This window comes from Pholcus phalangioides, unplaced genomic scaffold (assembly GCF_987345545.1).
Source record: "Pholcus phalangioides strain wild (caught in Gottingen) unplaced genomic scaffold, Ppha-v1.0 ptg000029l_1, whole genome shotgun sequence".
Taxonomy (NCBI): domain Eukaryota; kingdom Metazoa; phylum Arthropoda; class Arachnida; order Araneae; family Pholcidae; genus Pholcus; species Pholcus phalangioides.
The window spans coordinates 406,146-425,915 of NW_028301619.1; the positions used below are offsets into that span (position 1 = coordinate 406,146).

The 19,770-nt window shown below is 38.1% G+C and overlaps 2 non-coding genes across 2 annotated transcripts; one reads left to right on the plus strand and one right to left on the minus strand.

Annotated features, from left to right (window-relative positions):
• Positions 1–12,385: 12,385 nt before the first annotated feature.
• TRNAT-GGU (transfer RNA threonine (anticodon GGU)) lies at positions 12,386–12,459 on the minus strand. Its single transcript has one exon. It is a non-coding gene; the product is annotated as a tRNA-Thr (tRNA).
• Positions 12,460–12,618: 159 nt separating this feature from the next.
• TRNAT-GGU (transfer RNA threonine (anticodon GGU)) lies at positions 12,619–12,692 on the plus strand. Its single transcript has one exon. It is a non-coding gene; the product is annotated as a tRNA-Thr (tRNA).
• Positions 12,693–19,770: the final 7,078 nt, after the last annotated feature.

Here is a 19,770-nt window from a genome sequence, read left to right on the forward strand (position 1 = left end):
GTCACGTGACTCCGGATCTTTGCTTCACATTGTAACCCCTCGCGCGCACTCTATAGTATTATTACTCTGTGCCTGCACCCATTCATGTCCATTGTGCATTCCGACGGACTTGGACAATTTCAGCAGGACAATGCGACACTCCACACGTCCAGAATTGCTAAAAAGTGGCTCCAGGAACACTCTTCTGACTTTAGACACTTCCGCTGGCCACCTAAATCCCCAGACATGAACATTATTGAACATATCTGGGATGCCTTGCAACGTGCTGTTCAGAAGAGATCTTCACCTCCTCTTACTCCTACGGATTTATGGGCAGCCTTGCAGGATTCATGGTGTCAATTACCTCCAGCACTACTTCAGACATTAGTCGAGTTCATGCCACGTCGTGTTGCGGCACTTCTGCGTGCTCGCGGGGACCCTACACGATATTAGGCAGGTTCACCAGTTTTTTTGGCTCTTCAGTGTATATGCTAATGTTTTGCATTAAAATGCTCTTTTCGCAAAAAAAAATAAATAAATAAAATATCAGATTTTTCAAACAGCGCTTGTTTAAGTGTCTTAAAACATTATCTCTCTCTCTCAGCACTGAGGTGTCACATGCTTTGGCACAACTTTTTTAAAATTAAAATGCTGAAAAGAAATTTTGTGGCACAAGATATGGGTAAATTTTGGTTATTTTTGCAAAAGGTTCCATGTTGTTATTCGAAAACAAATAACAACTAAAATTGTAAAAGCTCTCATCCCCAATTGTATAAATATATACACAGAATTTGAGGAAAAAAATCGAATTCCTGAAGTGAACAGAAAATTTTTAAATGTTTTTTTAAAAACGGGGATGTTTTTCATAGGAAAGCATGGGAAGCCACGGTTTGTTTGGGCTTACTTGGTCCCTTTAATGGAGCGAGCACTGGCTTCATCTGGCAACCCTGATTCCCAATGCTTTCTCAACGGACGCGCTGGTCACACCACCTCCTGTTATTTTTCTTCCATGGAAAATTGCTGTGAATCAAAAAAAAACATGACACAAATATGTGAGATAAATATTCGTATTTGGTCGTGATTATCGGAGTGTAATTTCTGAGTTGGGAAGATAGTTTTGATCGGTGATTTGAAGAATAAAATGAAGAAGAAAAGTCAAGTTGGCTTCGTTGGAATTACGTGAAAAACCGGGACATTTTTGCAAAAAAGTCGAGACAGCCAGAAAAACAGAAAAAACCGGGACTGTTCCAGGAAATACGGGACATATGATCATTCTAAGAATAAGAGATTTTTCAGTTAGAATATTAGAATATATATATATATATATATAAAACTTTATGACCATGTATCCAGTAACTAACGGGAATAGTCCGTATTGTTAGGTGAAAATTGAAGTAAGGGCCTACTCACGCGGAGGTACTGTAGTCTTATTACTGATAGGAGACTTGGTTTCCAGGGGATTGAATACGTATATTTCTATAGAGCTCCTCACAAGAAGATATTGGCGTATTGGCGACGAAATATCCAACATGACGGAGTAACTGGCGACATTGCGTGCTAGTCGAACGCAACAAAAGTAACGCGACTCTTGGAATATTCCTTCACATCTTCGTCCATCGAGACTGTACGAGGGGTGTCCCGCGTTGAATTTTGCAACAAAATAAACAGGTATATGTAACTTTTATTTTCTACAGAAATTTTGTCTGATGCAACCCTAACCCCAAATCCCTCTTGGATGGAATTCTTTTAATATAAATATAGGTCACGCACACATATGCGTGTGGGAGTATATGGGAAACCCTGTACCCCTCCAAGATAAATAGTTATATTTCTCTCTCTCAGTATGGTAGCAGTATAGTCAGTTCTTAAAAGGAAATAAAAAGATTCTTCATGTTTTATAGAACTACAACTCCCTCCAAATATTGGATATTTACAACATGAATTTCACTTGAGGATTGTTAACATTCACTCATCAAGGGTCACAGGTAATCAGTTGATTTATTCATTCCAGGTAAGTCTGTTTTCTAATTTCCCAAATTAATAACTTTAATTAATAATTGCCACACCTCGGAGGATCTCAACGCCAAAACGGAAGCGTTGGAAAACTTAATTTTCCAGGCTTGCCATAAACCTCTCAAAAAGAAAACATCCAAACTTAATATCAAAACCTCCTGGTGGACCCCCCCCCCAAGTAAATGCCGCGTAAAATAAACTCAAAGCTCTACAGCTTAGAACACCAAAAGCCTCCCCAGATTAAAAATCCAGACTTTTTATAATATTTAAACGTGAAAGAGCAAAATTTTATAAACTAATTCACAAATCAAAAAGAGAAACCTTCAGAGACTTCTGTAATGAAGCTTCTAATCCTTATGGTAAACAATATAGAACAGTTAAATCCAAAAGCACCATCCCCTCCCAACTTTTCAAACTTCTTGGAGAAGATGCACAAGGAACCCAAAGAGATTAAGAGATTTCGCTAGTATAGTTCTGGAAAAACTTTCCCACACCACCTAACACGTCCTCCGCACAGAGCACGAACACTACGACATCGTCGAACTACAATGACCCTCCATTCAGTCCGGCCGAAGTGGATAGGATTATAAAACTGATCCCCACAAACAAAGCCCCCCGGTCTTGATAGTATCGATGGCTCGATAATCAAGCATGTACACAAACAATACCCAACTCTAGAGTGAGATAGACGGCTTTTTCCAAGCCCGAGATATCAAGGAAACAGTTATTTTCCGGATATTTTTGCTGAGGTGAACTCGGAATGAAAAGTCATCACGTCTCCGCCGGGACTCGAACCCAGGCCCTCTTGCATACCGGGCAAGACTTCAGCGTCTCACGCCACAGTGCATGAAATAAGGAAGGCAGGGTCATGTCTCCAGTGGTGTAGATGGTAGCATGCTTACCCGGTATGCAAGAGGGCCTGGGTTCGAGTCCCGGTGGAGACGTGATGACTTTTCTTTCCGAGTTCACCTCAGCAAAATATCCGAAAAATAACTGTTTCCTTAATACCCAACTCTCTTCTTCGCGATGTTCAACAAATACCTCAAACTAAAAACATTCCCCAACGTCTTTAAGATAGGGCAAGTAATACTCTTTCTAAAACCAGGTGTAATCGACTCGTATCGTCCAATAACCCTTTTTCCTGTAGGAGGTAAATGTCTTGAAAAACTTTTGACTCAAAGACTCAGCTTTCACTTGGAATTTCAAACTATAACTAACCTTCAATTCGGCTTTAGGTCAGGTAATTCTATAGACGATGCCATCAACTTAATACTCACTAAAATTAACGAATTCAAGAGCAAAGAACTGGACGTCGCCTTTTTATAAGTATCGATATTAAAGGAGCTTTTAACAACCTGACCTATTCCTGAATAAACCAAGAAGTGTCCAAAGCTCCCCTCCATAACAACATTAAATCAATGTTTTCGGACCTCCTAGCAAATAGACATGTCTTTAAGTCACAACACAGGAAGGCCTGGCGGTAGGATATTGGCCAAAATAGGATATTGGCTGTCCACAGGGTTCGTGTAGCGGACCGGCTTTGTGGAATCTTGTGGCCAATCAAGTCCTAAAAATCCCCCTCCCGGAAGATGCCCATATCCAGGCCTTTGCTGATGACTTTGCCTTTGTGATAGGGTCAGTTAATGTATCACAGCTAGTGGCAAAGGCAACTAAAATTCTTAACGATTTTTCGAATTGGCTTAATGAACATAACCTCAAAATCTCAACAGAAAAACACAATTTCTCTGTTTCAAAAAAATGAATATCCCCCTAGGATCAAAATTAATGGTAAAAATATTAAATGTGTAAACAATCTCAAATATTTAGGCGTAACCATCCAAAAAGACCTCGACTGGGAATCACACATCAATGAACGCAAACTAAAAGCGACTCGCTTCCATTTAAACTAACTAAAATAGCAGGCAAATCCTGGGGCATCTCACAAAGCATTAGGAACACCATCTACAAGACGGTAGTCGAGAGATTCTTAGCCCATGGCCCCTCAGCTTGGTATAAGCATCCAACCAAAAAACACAACACAGGCCCTAGATAGTGCACAGAGGAAATTTCTTTTAACAATAACCGGAGCCTATGACACAACAGCCACGCTCGGAAAATTTCCCTAGGTTGGACCAAGGCCCATGTAGGTAATCTTGGAAACGAGAGAGCAGACTCTCTAGCCAAAGCTGCAATCAACTGTGACAATAAACTTGATAACACTTTGCCATAGTCTGGGGGGGGGGGGAAGGTCATTATTGTTGGGGGGGGGCAAGATGATGATGATGATGTCAATTCGTATATACATATATGTATTAGATCAGTCAACACCACCTTTGACGCTGGGGGGGGGGCAATGACCCCCCCCCGTATCTCTGCCCATGCACTTTCCCACTAACGCTCCTGTAGCGACAACTTAAACAAGCAGCCCTCCAGAAATGGCAGCAAATTTGGGACCAAGGAACAACAGCTAAAAAAGTGCACGAAATTGTCCCTCGAGTCACATACAACACACTAAACTGGAATAGGGAGGTGACTATCTTCATAACAGGACACGGCCCATTCCCTATATATCTACACGAACGGAAACGCCGCCGAACAGACAAATGTGCCTGCGGTATGGTGGGTACTCCTGTTCACTATGCCACAGAGTGCAAATTTACAAAACATCTACACATGTACAAATATTCCGAAAACAATAGAAAACAATGGTTCACTCAAATAATCAAAAACAAAAACACAGCAGCAAGGATTACAAGCCTTGTCAGATATATACACGCCAACGAGAAACAAAAAATCTGTCCACCAGATTTATAAAATAATGTTTTAAATGTTACAAAAATAAGGGGGAGAAAAACAGAAATAGATCAACAACAAAAATCATATCCATATGACTGCCACTACTAATACATAACCATTACATGTACAAGATAGAGCATGTACTAACGGGACCCGAACAAGAATTTTTATGACATTCCCGTTACAATGATGTAAATGTGATAACCACAAGTGTCCTTCCTTCCGCTATTCTAGCTAGGGTGCTGGGCGAGACGACACGAAGGTTTTCATAATAACCATTGCATGTAGTTTATATTTTATATATATTCATTTTTTTTAAAATATAAATATAACCAGCCAGAGCGAGTCAACCAAAACACCAAGACCGAAGCTGATCCTTAGCTAAGGCTCTCTCCAGACAATCCCCCATTTAAACCAAGCCCACATTGCTCACCAGAATAGGGTTAGGGCGAAATGACTCGACCTGGCACTTATATATATGTATATAAATGCGTGTATATATGTGTATTTCTCTTTCCTCTATTCAAGTTCTTCATGCATTTCATGTCCACAACACACGTGCGTACTCATATTGTCGTATTCATGTTGCTCACCGAATAAGGTGCTAAGCGAGATTTGACGGGTGATCCCTAATTATACATATTTCCCCACACAATACTTCTATTTTGTAAATTTTCATTAAATCCACCGGAGCAAGTGAACTCAACCCAATGAAACTGATGCTAGCTTCTAGTCCGCCAGTTATCAAACACATTTGCTCACCAATAAGGTGTTAAGCGAGATGACTCACTCCGATGGATATATATATTTTTTTATTTCACAATAAGATTCTCATTTCTTTTACTTTTTGTATCCTGTGTATATAATATGGCAAGTGTAAGATAACAGATGAGATGGCATCGGGGCCCTCAATTGGTTTTAAAACATACCTCCATCCTAATATGTGTACATTCATCCGTCTTAGCTAAACCCCGAAACTTTTCTCCAACTCCCAATCCCATCTCGTCTGTAATCACCACAAAATTTGTTAATCGCGACAGTACCCAAATGACCGGGGAAAATATGTTGTAAAAATTTTGTATGTTTTTTTTTTTTTTTGACACAAAATAGTGTTCCAGACTCTGCCACGAAGCTGGGCTGGAAGAGATCTCGGCAACGGGATAAGTCCAGTGGCAAAGTTCTGACGTTCATTCATTCATGTTTTCTAATTTCGTAGAATACAAGGAATCCGATTCCCGTAGGCCGTAGTAGCACCGTGTGAGGAAGAACAGGCAACTCGATTCGCTCAAGTCAAATCAACTCAACTCAACTCAACTCTCTCACTAGAGTTCAATTTGATGTCCCCGTGTGAGGAGGCCCTAAAACATTTGGATGATCAAGAGCTGGGCCGCAACTAGATGCTTCAGTTGGGACAAGCACGTATTTGCGCATCCCCTTGTAACATTAAAGGAGAAGTTGAAGGATGAAATTTACGCTCCCTTTGGTCCACAGCGCCCTGCTCCCCCTCAGTTGCGGCCCTGATCAAGAGAGATAAGATGGAATGTTAAACACGGAACGGCACCAATTGTTGCCAAAAAAGTTGTCAATTATCGCTGATGTTTCCAAGTGAAAAAATAATAGGCTTCTGCAAATCTGTGAATTGTACTTTATAAAAAAAGTGGAAAGGTTTACGAACTTAATCCGTTCCTCAAGTCCATTCGTAAACCGAATTGTTCGCAAACCAAAACAATTTCTCCCCAGGGCCGTATTTATGTTTTTTTCCGCCAGTGGGCTATACAAAATTTGCCTCCCCCTCCCATTTCAATCTAACTTTTTACCCCTCCCCCCTTCCACGCCATTACTAATAAATCATAAACAAACATTTCATTAATGTTTCAAGGGATTGTATAGTTATTAAAATAAAATAAAAAATAGCTTTTTATATATGGACAACCTGTGTCCAAAAACCGAATTAAAAAGTTATTGCCTTGTCGCTTCTGGTGCCAACGAAGAAATTTGCACGTTTCTAAGTGAAAAGTTGGGAAGTAAAGTTGAGAAAGAAGCGTTGTCCGTTAGTTTTTGTTGGCTTTTCTTCCCAACTTTCCTCCTATTTTCGAATTCAAATATCTCAGTAAATACTTAGAAAAAAGGAAATTCTTATTGATTAAACTGTTTTTGTCTTTTCCTTATGCTACTTTTATATTGAATGCTACATAATAAAAAATATAATAATAGTATAAATCAGCGGTTCTAACCTCTCTTGACCCACGGAGCCCTTTCCGGCATATAATTTCTATGGCGGAGCCCAGTTAGGCCTATTTTTTATTTATTCGTCAAAGTTACTTTTTTTTAAATTTATTATTTATTTTTTATTTATGTTTATTATTCAAAAATATTAATTTTTTTTTTCAAATTTACTGGTTTTTTTCCTCGAGCGGCCGTGGAGCCCCTAGGAGTTCACACGAAGCCCATAGGGCTCCGGAAAGCACCGGTTGAAAAGAACCATTCAATATATGACATTTTGTTTATGAACTAAACATAAAGCCCCGCATCCGCCACACATTTCTGATATAAAATTTATTAAATGCTTATTTTTAATTTCGGAAATACATGCTAAATGCTTAGTAATGCTTATGCTTATAATTATTGCCAAGTTTAAAAATGCTACTCGGTTAATTGACAGTTGAATATCATGAGATACAGTTGGCGAATCTCTTGGAAATTGTGTTTTTTGAAACGAAAAAGAACATACGCGTCGCATCTCTCTCAATGTAAGCACCACCAGTCTCTAAAATCACCGTTTTTCATAACGTAGACAACGCGATGCTCGTTCCATGAAATAAGGGGATTAATATAACATAGCACTTAAAATACTGCGTACATGTAAAAGGCCCTATGCCCATTTTCATTAATATTGAGATAACGTTATTAATTTGCGCTATTTTCGTTAAACTATACACATAGGTATAAAACAAGTTCTATTTCAATAAATAACAGAGATATTCACTTTAAAATCCTTTTAAACGGCTCTCTTGTGAAATTCCCGTTTTGGCACATGGGGCCAATTATCTCCGATATAGGAAAATTCAAACTGCAAATGTAAATGTAAACTGTTCACTTGTCGTGTTTGTTACTCACCTGAAAAGCAAGACAATATAAAGATTGCAGAGAAAACACGATTTAATTGTTGTCCCTGTATTAAGACCAGGATGTGAGTCAACTTCATGTGGTTTTGGACCCAAAATGAAACTAAAATACAATAAATATTCCTTTTTTACTTTAATTTCTTAAACGAGTACTAGCTCAAACTTTTTTCAATTTATCGATGTATCGTATAAAAAAATATGAGTCTAACGCCTTATTGAATACAAGTATTACAGAGGATTCCAAATTACCTAAGATTGAATTGTGGCAATTGTTCATAAATTATCATTAGAGAAAACTCTCACAAACTACAAAACGTATGAACTTATCAGAAATGAGTAGCTATATTTGATATTTACTTACTTTTTTCGTGAGGAAAGTGTAGAATGAAGAAGAGTTTTTTCCCGTTTTGTTGGTAATTGTTGGGAAAAGTGACTCTTGTGGCATTTGTTGTGTGACCACAGATTTATTTTTTCATATAACGTGATCATCTGTTATGAAATAAACAATCTGTACGACTATATATAAAAATAACAATTTTCAATAATTTTTTTTCCAATAACAATTATCACATTTAGGCCGGGATTACACTATAAAAGTTTGATAAAAGCCCTTTTATAAACCTTGAAAAATGCTACGAATAAGATCATCGGTTGCATTTTCTAGAATGTAAGCAAACCACCAATAATCTTATTGGTGGCATTTTTCAAGTTTTATAAAAGTACTTTTATCTGTAATAATAAAATTATTTTTATTAAAACTAAGCGACAACTGTAGTTGTGTCTGTGTTCTTAAAAATTAATTTTATTATTAATAGATATTTTTTGCGCGATGCTAATATTACTTTGACTGCAATCAATGTAAATATGTGCGTCTATTTTGTGAATTATAAAATTATAATTCACAAATTTAATTTTTTTAGATTCTGTTGACAGAAGTTTACTGTACTCTTTTGAAATTTTACTGTAATTATTTTCGAATTTTTAACCCTTTTTATACTACCCTGTTGCAGAAAAACATTGATGCAGAAAAATCGAAAATTCGCACTGCATCTTTCAATTTTTTTTATGTGGATTTTAACATCACTTCCGGGGGGGGGGGGCGCGATGAGAATTTTTGCTTTTAAAAAGGGGGCAATGGGCTGAATAAATTTAGGGAAACATTGCCCTACGGGAACCAATTATTTCAAGCAACAGTGGAAGTCCAAATCTATCGGAATCATTCTATCCAATGCATTAGCCAATGCAACCGCATCTTCTTGTATAGTCCTCGGCCAAACAATATTGAATGAATGAATAATTGTTTGAATTTTAGATAAAACATTTTTTCTACAATTATTTCAACCAAATCTCATTTTTGTGAGGCCGCTCTTCTCTTGAGGACCCCGGGCCGTGCCCGGATGGGCCCATGCGTTAAGACGGCGCTGCCTTCCTATAGTGGTGTTCTGTTTGGCCGCAGAGTTGCACAGTCCTAAAGCTGCCCCTATCGAGAAAAACCCAATAACTTGCTGTTTCATACATGGGCGGGGATTAATATTTAAAGTAGGAATTACCATTTTTTTACGTTTGTGGAACATCATATTCATTGTCTTGATAGCTTTTCGCTTTTCTATCGCCTGCGAGGACTTTCTTTTCTTTTTGCTCTTCTTCCACATGAGAAAAACGGACGAAATTCTATTCAATTTGCTTGTCGCAAAAGTGTTGTGAAATCTTAAGGTTTAGAAACAAGAGTCATTGTGGCACTTTTTGCAGACACATAAACCACAAATCGCTCAAAAACTTGAGATAATCAAAGAGAGGAAAGAATATAAAGACAAACGATATTGTAAAAGAGTTTTATAAGCTTTATCCCTGGCTGAAAATATATGATCATTTAGTTTTATTGCTGGTCTCTTATCACAAGAGATGAAAAAAAAAAAAACCATGTGTGAAGCATGGTTTGGCTATTCACAAAATGCATTGACTTCAATATTGCACTCCAGCTGGGGATGAACTATCTTTTCTCCCATGAGAAAACGAATTTGTAGAAATGTATGTAAATACACAGCACATAAATCCTATTTTTTTTATTAAAGCTGAAAGATTTGCTTCTGGACTTGTCCCCTATAAGATTTTTAAAGAAGAACGTGTCCTTCTTCCCCTATAAAATTTGAGTAAAACTATCACAACGATAATATATGAAACATACTCTGGAATTTGAAAAATACTGAATAAGGTCTTGAGTGGTCAACGCCCCAACCCTACTGGGTAATAAATTCACTATCGTTTTACCCGGGGGGAAACGTTACTATAGATGCAGCTAAGGCATTTATTAAAGAAGGCGTCTATATAGGGGCTCTAGGTGCAGCGAAGTACAGACGTGGTGAGTATTAGCAGGGCTGTGCAGTCACTATCGAACCCTTATAACACAGTCGCGCGGGTTTGCACTTCGTACGAAAATTTAGAAAACATATTATACCCTAATTCGATGAGTCTCAACGAATCAAAAATAAAATATTCTTTGAGAGCTGCAATAACTCTTGCACCGTGGAGCTGATACTGTTAATTAATTTTCTGTATAAATTAATTTTCAGTTGAATCACTCTTGAAATGATGTGTGCTGACGGGGTAATTGAATGGAGTTGAAGGCAAATGCAGTACTACTGTGGTAAAAGGAAATTTCGTCCCTTTGACGTTAGGCTCCCTATTCAGAAACATAACTTATATCAACCTGGTGTATTCGAACAGTGGAAAGGTTGAGATCCCACCAAAGTTTTTCGCCGCACGTCTATTTGCCGCGAGATAAGGAATTTCGTGGCGAACACCCAACGCTTTTTTTTGCCACCTTTTTTTCCCCTTTCAAAACATTGATATCTGTACCTATCCCCCTCCCTTCTCGCCGTCTTCCATACGTCAAAATGTGAATTTTCTCGGCAGAAAAGACAAGAATCAGTAGCTGGGCCCAGGCCCTCTGCCGCTGGCGGCGGAAGCGACGAGTTTTCTGCCGCGAAAATTCACATTTTGACGTATGGAAGACGGCGAGAAGAGAGGGGGACAAGTACAGATATCAATGTTTTGAAGGGGAAAAAAAGGCGGCAAAAAAAAGCGATGGGTGTTCGCCACGAAATTCCTTATCTCGCGGCGAAAAACTTTGGTGGTATCTGGGTCTTAATAAAAACAAATAAATAAAAACAACCCAGTAAATTTGAAAAAAATAATTATTTATATTTTTCAATAATAAAAAGGTCCCTTGGGAGATCACACCCTTGTATACAGTTTGTGTGTAGTTCATGTGTTGTGTTGTTTTTGTTATGTTGTTGTATGTAGTTTATTCATACAAATAAACCTTTATTTTCTCTCTCTCAAGTCAGAAACTTTGATGAATAAATAAAAAATAGTCGTCTGGGGCCGCCATAGAAATTACATACCGGAAAGGGCTCCGTGGGTCAAAAAAGGTTGAGAAGAGCTGCAATAAACGCGTTAATCCTCAAAAGACTACAAGTCCTGATATATGTTTTTAATGACTTCTTGTATGAAACCATTGTTTCGAATATTATTACATAATATTGCATATATATGATAGATAATATTGCATTATAATATTATTGCATAAAGATTTAAATAATTATACTTCAATCAAGATAGGGAGACAACAGAATTAGTTAGATACTGAATAAAAATACATGCCTATAATCCGCAGAAGCCAATTTCGATACTTTCTAAACAAAATATCACCGTTAATGAGATGAAGTTATCCATACACCTCGATGATGAAACCGTAGTTTTTTTATGGCCAGTGTATCATTATGAAAATGATTGTTATTAGCGATAAATGTATACGTGGTCGTTAATCACAAATTATCAGTGTGGATCCATTATTTATGACACCCCAGAATTATAGATTCCTCCTATAAGCAGGGCCGTCTCTAGAGCATCATGGGCCCAAGGGCCAAATGATTTTTCTGAGGCCCTACCAGGCAAATTCTCGAAAATCTCAACTACATCTCACTTTTGTGAATCCTTTTTTGATCTTGAAGTCCCCCGGGCCGTGCCCTGGTGGGCTCATGCCTTAAGACGGCACTGCTTTTGTCCGGCATTTCTGTGCATTAACCAATTTCAATGAACGCACGGATGATGCAATAAACTGGTTTCGATTTTGTAAGAAATACAGAGATATGTATTGTGTGTGAGATGTTCATTATTTGTATCAGAAAAAAGCTCGTGTCTCTTTCATAACACACGCCATTCCAATTCAAATCCACGGAAATAACAGATATTCAGTACAATAAAATAAAAGAGAAAAAAACAGAAACCGTGTTTCGACAATGTTAGTAAGCGATGAGCAATCATCACGGTTTTAGAGAGATATAGATGGCTTTTTTTTTTTTTTTTTTTTTTTTTTTTTTTTTTTTTTTTTTTTTCTCAGCCAGAGATATCAAGGAAACAGTTATTTTCCGGATATTATGCTGAGGTGAGCTCGGAAAGAAAAGTCATCACGTCTCCGCCGGGACTCGAACCCAGGCCCTCTTGCATACCGGGCAAGCATGCTACCATCTACACCACTGGAGACACATGAATCTGCCTTCCAAATTTCACGCACTGTGTCGTGAGGCGCTGAAGTAGAGGCATTAGTAGCCTCTACTTCAGCTAGTAGTTAAGAGAGGCTACTAATGCCTCTACTTCAGCGCCTCACGACACAGTGCGTGAAATTTGGAAGGCAGATTCATGTGTCTCCAGTGGTGTAGATGGTAGCATGCTTGCCCGGTATGCAAGAGGGCCTGGGTTCGAGTCCCGGCGGAGACGTGATGACTTTTCTTTCCGAGCTCACCTCAGCATAATATCCGGAAAATAACTGTTTCCTTGAATCATCACGGTGTTTATCCGTTTTCCTAAAAACAGGTTCTCAATCTCAAACATTTTCCACCCGCGCCCCGCGCCGCCCATTTCCCTTATGAAGAGCCATTGGCGTACGCAGGGGGGGGGGGGCTTCTGAAAATACACTAAAAATGGTATATATACATACAAATATATATATACTAGGGGCAACCCCCCCCCCTTTTCTCATCACAACATATCTTGTTTATTTCGTCCCACTTCATCAGCGTACTGTGGAAAGGGACATGTCAAAGCACCAGCTTACTGAAGAAGCGAATTTTATAATAATAAAACAACAAAAAACAAATGTGATTCATCAAGTACCCCCAGAAAACTTGCCCATGGGGGTCCCCAGACTCCAATTCGCTGAATTTTAGTGGGGCCCAGACTGGATTTATCTCGGGCTACCGATGTGTTGCAAATTTTACAATGTTAAACAACAAAAATCAATGAGATTCATCAAGGGACACCAAAAATGAAACCTGTCAACATTTCCATGGGGCCCCGACCTAGAGACTTGTCGGACATCTCCCCGGTGAGGGGCCACGAAAATTTTAAATGTTTATCAATTTTACAACGAATGAAATCCAGGGCCCCCCATCCAGTAGCGGGGACCCAATACTCAGATTTTTAGTGGGGGACGAAGACTGAATTCTGGATTTATCTCGGGCTTCCGCTGTTGCAAATTCTACAATGTTAAGCAACAGAAAAGAATGAGATTCATCCAGGGCCCCCAAAGTGAAACCTGTAAACATGGGGCCCCCGACTTGGAAGCTTGTCGGTCATCCCCCGCTGCGATCGCCATGAAAATTTCCATTTGTATTCATTTTACCAACGAATAAAATCCAAGGCCCCCAACCAATTACCTGGGACACCAATTCGCATACGTTTAGTGGGGCCTCCAGATTGGCTTTATCTTGGGCTTTCGTTGTTGCAAATTCTAAAATGTTAAATAACAGAAAAGAATGAGATTCATCCAGGGCCCCCAAAATGAAACGGTCCCCTGACTCGGAGCTTGTCATACATCCCCCCTGTGAGTGCCACGGCAAATGTTCATTTGTATTCATTTTACAAACGAATAAATTCCAGCCCCCCCCCCTCAATTACCCGTGACCGAATTCGCAAATTTTATGGGGTCCCCAAACTGGATATATCTTCGGCTTCCGCTATCGCAAATTTTTCAATGTTAACGCAGCAAGAAAACAACGAGATCCATCAAGGGCCCTGGAAATCAAACCTTTTAACTTCCCCATTAAGGTATATGTGCAAGCCCCCCGGGTACCCCGACCCTGTGTGTTGGGAGCACTGGTGTATATGTATATGATACATATACATACCTCTCGGCATGACCCCCCCCCCCCTTACAAGGGCAGGGCTGACAGGGGCCGGAACGATTCTTATCATTTTTTGATTTTTCACACTATAAATTAACCACAGAGGGCCCCTGAAAAGCTGGTTTGGGGGCTCGCCATCTATTCATTCCAGACTAGCTTGAGTTAGACTCTGCTGTAGGATGTGGGAGTTTCTCGGTACATGCACGTAACTTGGTCCCGATGGGTCAAATGGGTCCCGAATATGCTAGAGTTAAATGGATACTTGACCTAAAATAGTAACCGATTTCCGTCACTCACTTCCGTAACATAAAATCGTCACTAATTTCGGTTGCTTAGAAACAGGCCCTTTTCGAGTTTGTGATTTTATACTATAGAGTAGATATACATATATTGAGTTCATGTTCTCTTTGCCTGCCCCCCTCCCCTGGAAAACGTTGAAATGACGTTCCTGGAAAAATCTCTACAAATTTTCGTTGAAATTCTAAGAACATGTTCAGTATTGAGTAGAAAATTAGTGTCGACCAGCAATTCTAAACCTTTTTTCTGAGTCACGGAGCCCTTTTTAGTATATAATTTCTAAGACGGAGCCCCGTACGCTAAGTTTTTTTTTTTTTTTCATTTGGTCATGAAATTTACTGATTCACTCTATTTTAATTGAGTGAACGCGGAGCACTGGTTGAGAGCCGCTGGTATAGACATAGATAAAGTTTTCTTTCTAAAAGATTTTTGATGTGTTTGTGGGGAGGACAGGGTTTTTTTTTCCGCCCCAGCGACTGCATAATGATCTATAGTGGTATATAACTTATGATTTTATAGTGGTTTTCCAGTTTCCGACAGAAATTTGGCACCCTTTGCATTTTGCAGCTCAGGGCAAAGGCGTGGGCATGAAAAAACATTGAGAGGGCTGAAAGTTGCCAGTCGTCCCGTGACGAGCCTCGAGTCCGTAGGTAGAAGGATGCAGTGCCCCGCTTGATTTATTCATTAATTGGGGAAAGGGGTTCTCAGCCCCCCAACACAAAATTTATTGGGGGGTTGAAATAGCCCCCCCCCCCAGACATGTTCTGGTGCCTACGTCCCATTGCAGTACGTTTCTTATTAAAAGCTATTCAGAGACAATTGAAAAGATGAAATTTGAAGGATGGAATTTGCGCCCCTTCTGATACTACGCCCAGGAAACCAGACCAAACTCCCCCTGCTCCCCTCCTGCGCAATGGGATGGGCGGAAATTTGCGAAATATCTATCTCGTAGTCCCAGTAAAATTTTGAAAAATATTCACGTCTAAAAAAATGACGGGGAGAATTAATCCGTAAAATGCTACCACAACAATCGTCAAACTTATAAATTAGGATAGACTGGGTTAAGCACAAAAAATGGGAATCGAAAAGAAGAGAGAGGGCCAAAAGTGGAAAAACATCCGAAGAGCACTCCCTCCAAACCAAATGGGTGTGATGATGATGATCCCCCCTCAGAAGTTTCCTTTTTTTTCCAAGAGAGCGAGGAGAAAAAAGAAGGGGAGAAAACTGACCAATCCCCAAATAGCGTCTGATTTTACCTCGCGATGGAAACAAACCGGCTTGAAAGAGTCGCGTACCTCTTGGAGCTGCCTCTTTCTCCTCGGTGTCCCGCTGCCCGAGTATGTGAGGCGCAGAACAAAACAGTACATTTATTTTCGCCGCTATCTCGTACCTCTCCGCTCACATCCCCAGTATGTGTTCGGCCTTAAAGTTCTCAATTGAAAATTCTTCGTTTCAGTTTGTTATAAATGCAGATTTATTTCTCATTCATAATAAAATATTTCTTCAGCTTCATATGATTAAACCAATGGATATAACTGGTAATAGGCCTGGCATAGGCTTATTATTAGAAACTATTAAATACTAATACAACGCCACAACAGGCAAAGTGCGAGGTGGCTAAGAAAAAGATGCCCATAACAAATATGGGTGTCATATATTTAAAAAATACATCAACCCAATTAAAAATGCAATTACAAATAATATATATACATGATGAAATATTATACAATGCCCATAAAGAATACTTATACTTGTCTAATTCTGTACGGATAGCTTCTCGATTTACCCCAACATTTTTATCGTATTTCTTTTTAAACGTGTCAATTGTGTTACAATTTACTACCTCCGGGGATAAGCTATTCCATTTATTAACAACCCTATAGGAGAAAAATTCCCTGCGACACCATAACCTTCTATTGTCTCTCACCAATCGATACTGGTGTCCCCTTGTAAAAGCAGTCGATTGACGGTGTACTAATAATTCATGGTCCATCCTATCCATCCCGTTGAAAATTTTGAACTCTTCGATCATATCTCCCCGACACCTGCGTTCATCCAATGTGTAAACATATTCAGAAAATGAAGTCTCTCTTCATAACTCAAGCCCCTGCTTATATCCCACAAGGGACACAGCGGGGGCCATGGTAGGTGTTTGCATAACTCAAGCCCCGTGTGCCAATAAGGACACGCGTAGCTCTTCTCTGTACCCCTTCAACCAGGTCTATGTCCCTTTGTAGGTATGGTCTCCAAAACCTTACAGCATACTCCAGTCCCGGACGAACTAAGCCTCGGAAAAACGGAAGAATGACTTTAGGAAAAAGCGAAGAGACATTTTTCAAAATGAAACCAAGCATTCTATTCCTTTCTTTGACCACCGCTGAACAATCTTCAAAAAACCTAAGCCGCTCGTCAATAAGAATTCCCAAATCGGTGACCCTAGTTGCATCCGGGATAGTGATACCACATTCAGCTTCTAACAGAACCGTGGGTTGTTAGAACCAAAATGAGCGACCATGCACTAGTCAACGCTAAACGTCATGCTCCATTCATTTGCCCATGCTGCAATCCTCTTCTGGAGCAGCGCCCTATCGCTTTGATTTCCAATTACTCCCATTAGTTTCACTTCATCTGCGAATTTGCTAGCAATCCCATCGATACCCTGATCGAGTTTATCGATAATAAGTGAAAAAGTATGGGGCCAAGGACACTTCCTTGAGGAACTCCACTTGTGACGCCTGTACAACCAGAGAGTTCCCGTTCATCATAACTCGTTGTGACCTATCTCTTAACCACGATTCTACCCAATTCAGCAAGTTGCCCCCAATCTCAATCTCGCGTAAACGCTTCAAGAGTTTATCATGTTGAACCCGATCGAATGCCTTCTGGAAATTAAGGTAAACAACACCTACATTTTCACCCTTACCCAAAGACTTCGTCACATGATCATAGAAGCAAAGGAGGTTAGTTACACGACTTCCCTTTCCTGAAGAAATCATAGAATATCATTTTCCTCTGGAATATATATCAACGATTTAACCGATCACTATCCCGTTCTTTTAAAATTATATTATGACAAAATTCCAATTTCCAAATCTAATGAAAATCCCCCTCTAAAATTATTAGATAAAAAAAACTTTCAACTTATTTTAACAATTATAAATATCTCTGGTTGAATAATATCGACTTAAATTTACAATATCAGTATTTTACATCCACTCTGAACTCCATTAACAATAACTTTAAGTTTGTAACATATCGAAACAACAAATTAAAAAAAAATTGGATGACGTCTGAAATCTATGCCCTGATCAAGAGAAAAGAAAAATTATATACCAGATTAAGGAAACATCCTCATGATTTATTATTTAAAACTGCTTATAATTGTGTAGCTAGGGAACTGAAATTGAAAATCATAAACACTAAAAACGAATATTATAGAAAACAATTTATTAAATATAATTCAAACTATCAGAAATGGAAATTCATTAATAATACCATCAATCATAAAAACCAAAATTCAATTTTTCTAATTTTTTCTAACATCTTGGAACTTGCAAATCAATTCAACGCCCATTTTAACTATATCAACAATGGTAATCTAGCTTTTAACGATACTAATGAATTCAAAAATTATTTATATCCAACTGTAAATTCTTTTGTTTTGTTTGATGTAGATAATACTGAAGTCCTAAATAATCTAAACAGCTTCTACAAGAAATTTACACCTGACTACGATGGTAACAGTATATATCTTATTAAAGAATTTGTACGAAATAATGTTGAATTTCTAACAAAATTTATTAATACTTCTTTTTATTCAGCCACATTTCCTGATTCCTTAAAACGAGCAACCATCACTCCGATCTATAAATCTGGAGAGAAAAATTCCCTTTTTAATTACAGACCTATATCGATTCTCCCAATTTTTTCTAGAGTTATAGAAAAAATGTTATCATCTAGAATTTATAAATTCCTTAACCTAACAAATTTCTTTGCTGTAAATCAATATGGTTACATAAAAGGACGTGGTACCGAAAACGCTCTATTAAACTTCTCTAAATTTGTTTATAACAGTATTGACAGCTGTAAATTTACCCTGGCTATATATGTAGACATCTCAAAAGCTTATGACAATGTAAATCACTCAATTCTCATTAAGAAACTCAGTTCTACTGGAATCAGAGGTAATACATTGAACTGGTTCACTTCATATCTAACCAATCGTAAACAAAGAGTTAAAATTAAAAACACTCTAAGTGACTATATCACTATACAGAGAGGAGTCCCCCAGGGATCAAATTTAGCCCCCTTACTTTTTATAATATTCATAAACGACTTATGTAAACTAAATATTCATGGTACTATGATTACTTACGCCGATGATTCAGTTCTTTTATATTCTTCCAACGATCTTAATACACTACCAACTAAAATAAATCAAGACCTGTGCTTAATCAGAAAGTGGTTCCTAGCCAATGATTTAACCCTAAATCTTTCAAAGACTAAAGTCATTCATTTCAACTTAATTTACTCTGAAATTGATTTTAATCTAAAATTCCATAGCCCAATATGTTTGATGAACCTCGACTGCTCCTGCCAAAAAATTCAGCAGGTACAAAATATCAAATATCTAGGACTTAATATTAGTAGCAATCTAAAATGGAAACTTCATGCACTAGAAATAGCGAAAAAACTACGTTGTATTGTATATAAATTCTATTATCTGAAACAAAAGGTAAGGGCAGAATTTCTGAGAGAAATTTACTATTCTTGGTTTTATTCAATTGTCAATTATGGTATCATCATCTGGGGTGGCGATTACAAGACAAATCTACAGCCTATTTGTTCTATTCAAAACAGATGTTTCAAAACTATTTACAGTGCTCGTTCTCAAATCTCAATTTATAGAAATTTAAATCTACTCCCCATAAGACATAACGCCATCTACCGAATCATACTTTACATATATCGTAATAAATCAATATGCACTCAAAGAGAGTCCATATCACTGAGAAGACCAAACGAAATTTATTGCATACCCTCATTTAGAAAAGAAATATTTCTCAAACATTTTTACTACCTTGCTCCTAAACTATTTAATGCTTTACCGTTAGTAATGCAGAATATATCTAGATTTGCATCATTTAAAAAATCACTTTTTGAATTTCTAATAGCAATAGACGATATAGATGTATATTTTCAATTATAGAAGCGAATTATATTATTATCCATACGCCTGTAGTTGCCTCATATCAATTGTTATATCAAATGCTACTGTTATGTGAACATGTATTTCAGCATAATTATTACAAAAATTTAGTTAAAAATTCATTTCATTATTTAACTGTATTTTTTTTTATTATAAGTTTTGTGTT